Here is a 10,360-nt window from a genome sequence, read left to right as displayed (position 1 = left end):
AGAACAATTGGTCTCTTCATCATAGTTACAAACCAACCAAACATTATTTCCAAGTTTGATAACCCACTCAACCTATCAGAAATCCTCCCAAATTAATTTTCCCAAACAAACAAAAGTTTGCAACAATATTTTGAAAAAAAGTCTACTCTTATTTGGCTAGTAGGTTGCTTGACCGATACCACTGTGCAGAGACCTATCTTTGTATTTCTGACAATAAAGAAATTGGGCATTTAATTTTTACATGTAAAAATTGGCATTAATACATTAGTTCTTCATGGAGGAATCAAGACTTAAAATACATATGCAATAATACAATGTTACTAAAAATAGAAAGCAGCCACATACTAAAGTCTTTTTAGTTAATGTCTATAATTTAAATATGAGAAAATTAATTTTTCTTGATTCAAATTAGTAAAATCTTAAATAGGTTGTCTCTAGATAATATCATTTAAGAGGACATGTCATTTTTAGACACATTTTGCAATTCAAACTCATTTTCCAGCAGAATTACAGAATAATATTTTAATTGAATTTGTTTCTCAAAAACCTGAGACCTCTATTTCTTTGGGAGGTACTTTCATCAGTTAGCTGTTCAATTTCTCAGATGAAACTTTATTAATTGCTGTTAAGAATATTAGCGATATTAAGAATGTTAGAGAGAATACACCCATTGTTTTTTCAACTTATCAAAATGACATAGGCTGTCTTGCCAGACCAATCAGATATCTTTAAAGGCATGCAATCATCATCCCCACATGATTTTAAGGAAGCCAATCAGAGTATCATTGATGTCATCAAAAGGCATATCTTGCCCCTCCTTAAGAAGACGAGATGAGCAAATTAAAACTGACACTATAAGGAATATATAATCCATTGGAGTTTCTGTATATGAGTTCAATATGTCCAGGGCCCTGTTTAGCTAATTAATGTGCACTTACACAGGCTATGAGGATTAGCAGCAGAATCCAAGCCAAAGGATGTCTCAGCTGAGGCTTTGCAGCAGAAAGTTCTTTAAAGTAATGCCCAGGCCTTTAACATAGCCAACTAAAAGCACTCCACTTACAGAGCAGATGTTTATGTAACAAGAATGTTTGTTTTCATGGTGAAGTCCCAACAAAGAGATTAATATCAGGACTACAATGGCCACAAGTATTGCAGCAATCACAAAATGTGGATCACCTCGCAAGACATTTCACTTCATGTCTCTGTGTCCTCTTGCTTGGGAGCATGAATGACCATAACTATAAATGTTAACAAGGACAATAAGAGCTCCTAATGGAGGCCTAGGATGACTGGTCCAAATACATAAGCTACAAAGCTGACAATCTTGCCAGCACCCATTGAGAGCAATCAGTTCACCATAACGGTTCTTTAAGAATTGCATGACCACTTTGACCTGCTCTCATGGATCCTATTCTGGTGTCAGAATAGGAAACCTTGCTTTTATTGGTTTTATTTCAAAAGTTAATTTCCCCCAATAAAAATACTGGAGCTCATAAACAATTGCAGACCAACATAAAAGTCATATAATCCATGCTTCTGGCTATAGCATTTGCTTCTGAAAAAGCTCCTGTGAATCACCCAGATCACAGAAGAGAAACTTGGTATTGGAGAGAGTATGATTCAGTCTTCAAATCTCAGAATTTCACATCCCCATACAGGCTTCAGGGACTACCACAGTCCCCTCATGTCCCCATCTTCATCTATGTCCAGTGGGATGTAGGCATGGCCTGGGCTGTAGCTGGGTCCCCCTCCATGGGGAAGTGCCAAGCTGTACCTCCCCAGGATGATCCCTGGACATCTTTGCTGCCAATATAGGATGAGATTATGCTCTAGTGGCACCTAGTCCTAGGCCATGTAATAGTGGATGTCAGTAAATATGTATTTTATGGTTGAAATGAATGTATCATTGACTGTGAAGCTCAATTAAAAAGGAGAAGGGTTCTGATCAAGCAAGTAGCCTGGAAAACTGATTACTTCAAAGGTGGTCTGAATTTGTATGTGTGTGTGTATAATGCAGTGGGCCCATACTGATGTTAGTATGCTCAGGCCAGAAAATCCCAACCCAGGAGGCAGCAAAGAACCATCACAAAATGCCCCCATACTTGGTGGTGGTGTGGGTGTTACAACACAGATACAATGGTTCCAGTGCAATGTACTGACTACTGTAAGAAGCTTGAGCCATTGAAGGGTTTAAGCATCCTTTGACCTGACCTAAAGTTGCTGAAATTGTCAGTCTTGCCTTTATATTTGATGTCCTAGAACATAAACATCCTATGTTCAATGCATTCATGTAGGCACTATTTCCTGCACAAAACAGGGAGAAACATTAACGAAAACATTTGTGGGTTTTCCCATCAGTCAGACTTCTTGTTTCCTCCTGATCAGTTTCCTTGGACACATGTAGTATGTTCATTTTTACACAAACAACATATTGGTGGCAAATGCAAGTGGAAATATGAAGTCTAAACACCACAGGTGTGGAATAGGAGCTACCAAAGGACATGCAATGAAAAGGGAGAATGAGAAAATAGATCCTCAGGGAAGTCTCACTTGAAGGTGAAATGAACTTTTAAAACAGAAAGAGGCTGCAAGGGGGAAAGTTAAAATTCCAATATCTGTCTTGGGATGTGAAGAACAGCAAGTGTTCTTAATTCAACCCAAACATGGCTGGCTGACCCCAACGTCTGGCTGACCCTAACATAGCTGGCTGACCCAAGTTTTGCCCATCCCTTGAACCAAACTTGAACTTTATGTAAAACTGAAGTCATTTGGAGATCATTTGAAAATATTTTCCTCTCTGTCCTCTGGTTTGGACTGAGAGTGCTCTGAGGAGAGCCATAGGAGAGAGAGCTATTTTTTTTTCTTTTGTATGTGTTTTTATGACCATTTCCCTGCAAGCATTAGCCAAGGAAGGAATGATGAGCATTGAGAGACTCCTTCATTTGCTCAGGGAGTGTGAGCAAACGTAGTTTCCCATTCAGGCAATGTGGTGGGAGAGGAAGCACCAGATTCAAACTTAGAAGCCATAGTTCTGATGTCCTGCTCGAAGTAGCCATTCAACATGCTGTGGAATGAATGACGGGGTGGACAAATGAAGGAATGCCAGCTATAGCTGATTAAGACATTTAAACAACCTGAGTCTAAACTATAGCAACCACAGAAACCAAAGCTCAGGAGGTACCACTTTGGGGGTGTAAATATATCCCAGATGTGGAGCAAGAAGTGGAGATGTAAGATGAAGCCCCTGCTAGTGTTCACAATCTGAGAACCACTGAGCCATAAACATGGAACTCCATAGGCGATTCATAGAAGGAGGGGTCTGGTATTGGATGCGGCATGAAGGAGGAGTCAGGACTTTGGCTGAGCCTTGCAGGGTGAGAGGATTTGGCTAGACAGAGAGAGGGGAAGAATGCATCTTAAGTAACAGGCTGAAAAAAGCACAGAAGTGGTTTACATCATGATGGGAAGATTTGTGAGACAATGAGCTAAGATGACTGAGGGAGGTCCTGGAGGATGGTAGAGAGCAGGCTGGCCTTGAAGTGGGTAAGGGAACAGGACTTGGCATAGTAGGAGCACAAGGAGGAACAAGGCACCTTTGCTCTTGAGTTGAAGAGAGTGTGGGTGACTGACCTGGAAGAATGGGCCCTTCCTCACCTCCTTGATCCTGGGCTCTTGCTCCTTGCACAGCCGCTGAGGTTGGATGGAAATCCAGCGAACATTTCTGTTGAACTCCCAGATCAACAGATCTTCAGATGTGTGGGGCAAGCCCACGCACACGCTCCCTCGTCCAAAATTAACCAACATGAGGAAGACTAGATCACGCATTTTTCAAAACAGACCAAGTGCCTCTTCCCTCTCCTGTGATTTGCAAGATGACAGATGATCCCAATCCCTGTAATTACTTAGATACTTTAATTGACTTTCAGTGGCAGTAATAAGTAACCGGAGTTCAGGCTTGTAGAATTTCCTTCCTAATTGTCGCCGTTAAACTACTCATTATAGGGATAAATAACACACCACTTTATTTAAACCATTTCCTCCATTCGTGTAGTTCATGTAAATCCCAGCGGAAGTGTCCCAGCATGGGCAGGCCCCTAGGGGAGCTGTTTGGGGGTGAGGAGCACGGTGGGGTACCATTCAAAGAGCTTCTCAAGCTGGTTGGCTGTTTCGTTTGAATGAGCAAGCCACAGTTTCCAACACTGACGCACTTCCTAGTGCTTGGGCTTTAAAAGGCTGTAGAAAGGATAATTGACCACAGCTTGTCAGCACGACAGATTTACTGTCATTAGCACAAACTCAGATGAATTACTTTAATATCATAGAATATAAACCATGGCCAGATAGTTTCCTTTCCCAGTAAGTTAAGAGCACTTACACTGCTTTTCACACTTCACTTCTGCACTTGGGTGTAAAGGAGGAAAGAAATTATAAAGGGCTCATGAGTGGGAGTGGAAGGGACGGGTGGGATTAATGTAACAGAAGTAGGAAAAGGTAGATGTCAAATTGTCAAGTCAAATCCAAGTGGACAGACCTATACAGGGTTGCTTGTTTTCAGGCTGGCATAAAAGCTAAATACACTTTTTAACATTTTTTATTTATTTTTAAAATATTTTTTATTGATTTCAGAGAGGAAGGGAGAGGGAGAGAGAGAGAGAGAGAGAGGAAGAGAGAGAGAGAGAGAGAGAGAGAGAGAGACATCAATGATGAGAGAGAATCACTAATCGGCTGCTTCCTGCACTCCCCCTACTGGGGGTCCAGCCTGCAACTTGGGTATGTGCCCTGACCAGGAATTGAAACCTGACCTCCTAGTTCAAAGGTCAACGCTCAACAACTGAGCCACTTTTTTTTTTAAGTTTCCAATATTGATTTCTCTTTTCATTGTAGTGTTAATTTAAAAAATTCTATTACAACTTGGGTTCTTCGTGTTTTGACTCAACTGTAGAAAGGATGTAATCTCGAAATATTATAAGGTAGATTCTCAAGCTTTTATTACACCCTAGACACCTGTTTGGGAGACCTGAATTATTTCATTCAGGGCAATAAAAATATGGCTCTTTATCATGCTCAAGTTTGTGTTCTTTTGGAACCATCCACTCTTCTGAGGATTGTGTAAGGAGAGCCAGTGCCCAGCCACAAAGAATGCCTAGAACCGAAGCAGTTTATTTTCATTTTTCTTCCCCACGGTTCGTTCCCCTTGCAAAAAATAAAAATAAAAATAAATCGCCTCCTAAGGCTGAGAACTCAGGGCAAGCTGCCTCTGGCAATTATTCCATTTTGCTTTTCGGGAGGAGGGCTTCATTCTTGTCTGATCATTGAATATAGAGCTGCTTTGCAATCTGTCCCCTGCTACCCACTAAGATAGAGACGCGTGTGCCTGGTTCCTATCGTTACTGTAACTGAAATGAAACTAAATCTCACTCATTTCTGTGAAGCTCAGCACTGCAGGTTTATATCAGCGAATGTCATTGCCAACTACTACTATTGCTCTGGTAGTCGATTCGTTGGATGGTAAACACTGTTTGTTCTATTCCCTCTGTATTTCTCAAACATGCTGTATCACCCCTGCAAGGTGAAAGTCATAGACATTTTCTTCTAGAAGGAGAGAGACAGTGTAAAATCCAGCAGCATATGTAGTTATTGCATATCCGACTGCTTCCCTTTTACCACTGAGTGTCCTAACAATAACATCGAGGGAAATGAGCATTTCATAAAATAACCTCATTTGTAGCGTGTTGTTAAAACACATAAACCACAGCAGCAATAAGCAGTGGCACAGGGAGCCATATTTCCTCCCTGCCCGGCTGACTTGCTCCAGGTAGGAAGGCGAGTGGGTGGACTTAGGAGCAGTGAGGGGCGACATTCCAGAGACTTGGGGCCACAGGGTCTGTACCCGACTTCTGGTTTTGAGTGTTTTGAGTGGGTCATTGCTTCACCTACATCTCATTAATCTGGTGATGGCTTGCCTCCAAAGTGCTTTGAAAGAATCACAGTATGAGTTTCCTAATTCCATTTTCAGCACTCAAAAGTGGGGCAGTGCCCTCAGCTCTTTGGCTCTTCGTTCAGACTTTGTATGTTTGCGTGTCATAGAGAAAGACATAATATTTTGTTGTTGTTAATCCTCACTGAAAGGTATTTTTCCATTGATTTTTAGGGAGAGTGGAAGAGAGAGGGAAAGACAGAGAGAAACATTGATTTGAGAGAAACATCGATTAGTTGCCTCCTGCACAAGCCTTGAGCAGAGCTCGGGCCTGGGCCAGGGAAGAGCCTGCAACTCAGGTATGTGCCCTTGACCGGAATCGAACTCAGGACTGATGCTCTATCCACTGAGAGAAACTAGCTAGGGCAACAATATAATATTTGTATTTAAAGAAAAAAAAGTCATGTAAAGAGGATAGAGTAGGGGTGGAGAGAGATTTGAGGAAGTAACTTCAAAGTGGTCGAAACCCAGTTATAAAAATGCTTGTTCCTTCATCCCTGTGAGACAGGTAGTAACAATTACTTTTATCAATGCCACATGTGTGTGAAATAATGGCAACCTTTATACAAGAAAAAAGAAATGCAATGTATCTGATTAGGTTATATTAGTATTTGGTGATTCCTCATTGTAGCCAGGGTCCTTTCATCTTCTCCAGCACAGACTGGATCTAGGCCTGACCAGGATGACAACATTTCCTCTTGTATGGATAGTCGTGTGTCCTTTTAATAGAATTTACATGCTCTGTCTCTGCTTGACGTTCAGCTTTAACTGGTCCGTCACATCCCTGGTGGTGTCTGAGCTCATGACAGGTCAGATTGGAGATGCCTGCGGAAGTGCTGGGGGCCAGGAACTGGATGCTGGTCACGTCTGGGCTAAGAATGAGCAAAGTGGACTCCATTTCTGGGACCAGAATGCAGGGGAAAAGGGAGCTTTTAAATATAAATATGACCACACGCCACTCAGAAAGACTTAGCATCTCTCTCCAGAGGTGGCATGGCCCATATGACTGGTTATAAGGGATGTTCAAAATTTTCCAGAGAGAAAGAGAGAGAAGAAAAACAAGAAAGAAAGAGAGAAAAAGTGAAGTTGGATTTAGTTTCTGTGCCTGTTTCATTTTTTGTAATGGAATGCTAAATGGCTGCATTGAATATTTCCCCCAGTTGTGTCCTAATGAGTAAATGCATTTCTGGATGTGAGAGCATGTGATTCGTGGGCATGCTTTCCTGGATTTCATTGCCCTTCTTCACTTTCACCTCCACTCCTCTGGCATCTCAGCTCATCTTTCTGGCAACAGAGATACCATCAGTCAGTCACCAGCAGCCTGCTCATTAGTATTGGGAAGGCAGGGGGAGGCGGCAAATATTAAATTACTAATGAGACAAGGCTGTGTGTGGAGTGACAGCATTGGAAAAGCTCTATGTCTTTTCTTTCTTTTTCCTTTCTTTCTTTTCTTTTTTTTTGTTAATCCTCATGCGAGGATATTTCCACTGATTTTAGAGAGAATGGAAGGGAGGGGGAGAGACACAGAGAGAGAAACATGGATGTGAGAGAGACACATCAATTGGTTGCCTCCCACATGTGCCCTGACCAGGGCCAGAGATCGAGCCTGCAACCTAGGTATGTGCCCTTGACCGGAATCGAATCCAGGACCCTTCAATCTGCAGGCCGACGCTCTATCCACTCAGCAACACTGGCTAGGGCTCCAGGTCTTTCCCAAGTCATGATTTTCCCTAACCCTCACCAAGTCAGTGGACACAGAGGGAACTTGCAATCACTACATTGGGCCCCTGAGATTCTGTGGTATAGATTCTAATGGTTGATTTTAACATATTTCAATTTGGTATTAATATTTGTTATGTGTTTCCCCCAAAATTTAAATAGTTTTACTTTCATTCTCTTGCAAAGCAGTTATACAATAAAAAGAGGTATAAAGAAGTAAAAATAATCTTTAATCTTACCACCCAGTGATAATCCATTGAATACTTTGATAAATATCTTTCTAGGTATTTTTCCTATGTATGTACACACACAAACATAAACAGACATAGATATGTTCTTTCAAAAACCTATTATATTTCATTTAGAAACATATCATGCCCAAATTCCATGCCCATAACTCTATTTTATGTTATTCTCTCAACTGGCTTCTTTCTGCATTATTATGAAGCACTTTTGGATACATCTTTGCATGCTTTTATAATGTCTTAAGAGTAAATTTCTAGAAGTAGACTCATTGATTTGAAAATTATGCATGTTTGAAATATGGATATGTTTTCATATTGTCTTCTAGAAAGTCATTAATGATAAGTATCATGGATATATCATTTTTAGAAAAATAAAAGGATGTTTAGATATTTACTTCCTGCCTTTTCAAGGTACAGAGAAAAAATATCTAAATATCATGTAAGATGCTTCTAGAAGGAAAAGCCATGCTATAGTCAGATGATTATTTTGTCAAATTAACTGTCCTTTTACAGCTTCTGGTATTTGGTCATAATTTTCTGTTAAAAAGTAAAACAGTGAATGGTCATTTTTTCAAGTGTCTTCATGATTTGTAGTATAATTTTGTGACTTCAAACTGATTATGCTGTGTGGGCTTGGTGACTTCTGGGTAGTTTGTAGGCAGGCATGAATGTTGGATTTGCTTTGAAGTTTAAATTACAAAACTAGACGATTCCTATGGACAGTGTAATGTGAACACAAGACAGAGGCCTGGGGTGGCTCGTTCCTATTCCGTCTGAAAATGGTATTCCGCCCCTTGACCAGCAGCAGGCAGTGCATATATTCAGATCTGTGTCTGTGTGAAGATGTAGGCCGTGAAGACACATATGACATAGAGGCTCATTGCTAAAGAAACACGTCCATAGCCTTGTGAATAAACAGAAGACAGGTGAACTAAGAGTGTCAGGTGTGGATGGAAGCAGAGGTGAAGGAGTCATTGTGACAGAAAGCACGGACACTTCGGGGTAGGGTGGGGAAAATTAGGGACAGTAGCTGCTTTTTCCAGAAGGCACCATATGTAGGCTTTTAGACGTCAACAAAATAACCAGATTAAGGCAAAAAATGGAGTCCCAGAGGCAAAAAAATGAAACAGACAAAAATAAACAGTTGTATAAATTCAACAAGTTTGGTTTTTACTGATTTCAGTGTGTGTGTGTGTGTGTGTGTGTGTGTGTTTAGCTGTGAGTTTGCACAGAGTTCATTGTTCAGTAGCAGGAAGACATACATCACTGAGCCTTATATGTTATATCATGAAGCTCAGTTCTTTAAACATGAAATCATAGCCAACCCCGCTGGGTGCAAATACAAGGCATGAGAACTAGCCCAGAACCACAGCTGTTATCATCTGTTATCTGGGCCTTCATTAATATTTATGGAGCCCATAGACTAAGCATAGACCCCTCCATAACTCAGAGAACCAACACTGTGCTCTGAAAATAGTTTAATCTTGGCTTTGCTTGTAAAAGCAAATGTTTGCAACCCCCCTAAAATGTGCCTCAAGATAGGCTGCATGGCTTTAAAAAATTCTCTCCCCCCCCCACCCCTCTGCTCTGAATTGAGAACTTGTGTCCTGTTCTAAAATAACCCTGCACACAATTTTGGTCCTTTTTGAACTGCATCCCAGAGGAATAATTTTCCTGCCTCTCATTCCGTCTTGTCACATGCAGAAGGAAAGGAGAGCCTGGTGTACCTAGGACAGTTTAGGGGACTTTAAATCAGTACCTTAACCTCTCAGCGCCTCAATTTTACCTCTCAATTAAGGACAATAACACCCACCTCTCAGGGTGTTAGGAGAACTAAATTCAATATCATATTTGAAAAAGGTAAAGCCAGGTACCACATGGCTGTGGTTTCAGATAAAGAAACAGGGACCCAGGGATGTTAAAGGGACGTATAGAAAGGTGGCAGTTTCACCGGGGTGAGTAGGTTTCCTCACATCCCTGCGGCTTTTCTGTGACTATAAACATTACCAAGTGGACACAATGCTTTCAATGAAAATGGCAAAATATTTTCACGTGCTCTGTGTCTCCTGTTCCCTGAATTTTTAACACTTCTTGCTTTCAAGAAGCTGATGCCTGTCTTAGCTTTAGTGGTGAAGGCTTAGGGTGGATTTTACAAAGCAGCTCACAAGCTGTCCAGGGGTGTCTTAGTGTCTCAGAGTGTCTGTTCTCTTGAAAGCCCTCTGCGGCCGTTCATGGAATGAGTCCAGTGCCTACTAGTACTTCACACGGGTGTGGGAATTCTCCAGCCCCCCTGAAGTATGGTTTGCACTTTGGTCACCAGGTGAAGATGGACGCCTACTTGTAGACACATTATGAGCAATAGTCATCTCCTTCACACACCAACCAGGTCTCCTTTTCTTGCTCCTATGCAGACCTA

The 10,360-nt window shown here is 41.3% G+C and overlaps 1 pseudogene; it reads right to left on the bottom strand.

The window, feature by feature from the left end:
- Window positions 1-718: 718 nt before the first annotated feature.
- LOC118666583 lies at window positions 719-3,828 on the bottom strand (annotated as a pseudogene).
- Between the last annotated feature and the right edge of the window lie 6,532 nt (window positions 3,829-10,360).

This window comes from Myotis myotis, unplaced genomic scaffold (genome assembly GCF_014108235.1).
Source record: "Myotis myotis isolate mMyoMyo1 unplaced genomic scaffold, mMyoMyo1.p scaffold_m19_p_11, whole genome shotgun sequence".
NCBI lineage: Eukaryota > Metazoa > Chordata > Mammalia > Chiroptera > Vespertilionidae > Myotis > Myotis myotis.
This window is presented reverse-complemented; position numbering and strand designations above follow the sequence as displayed.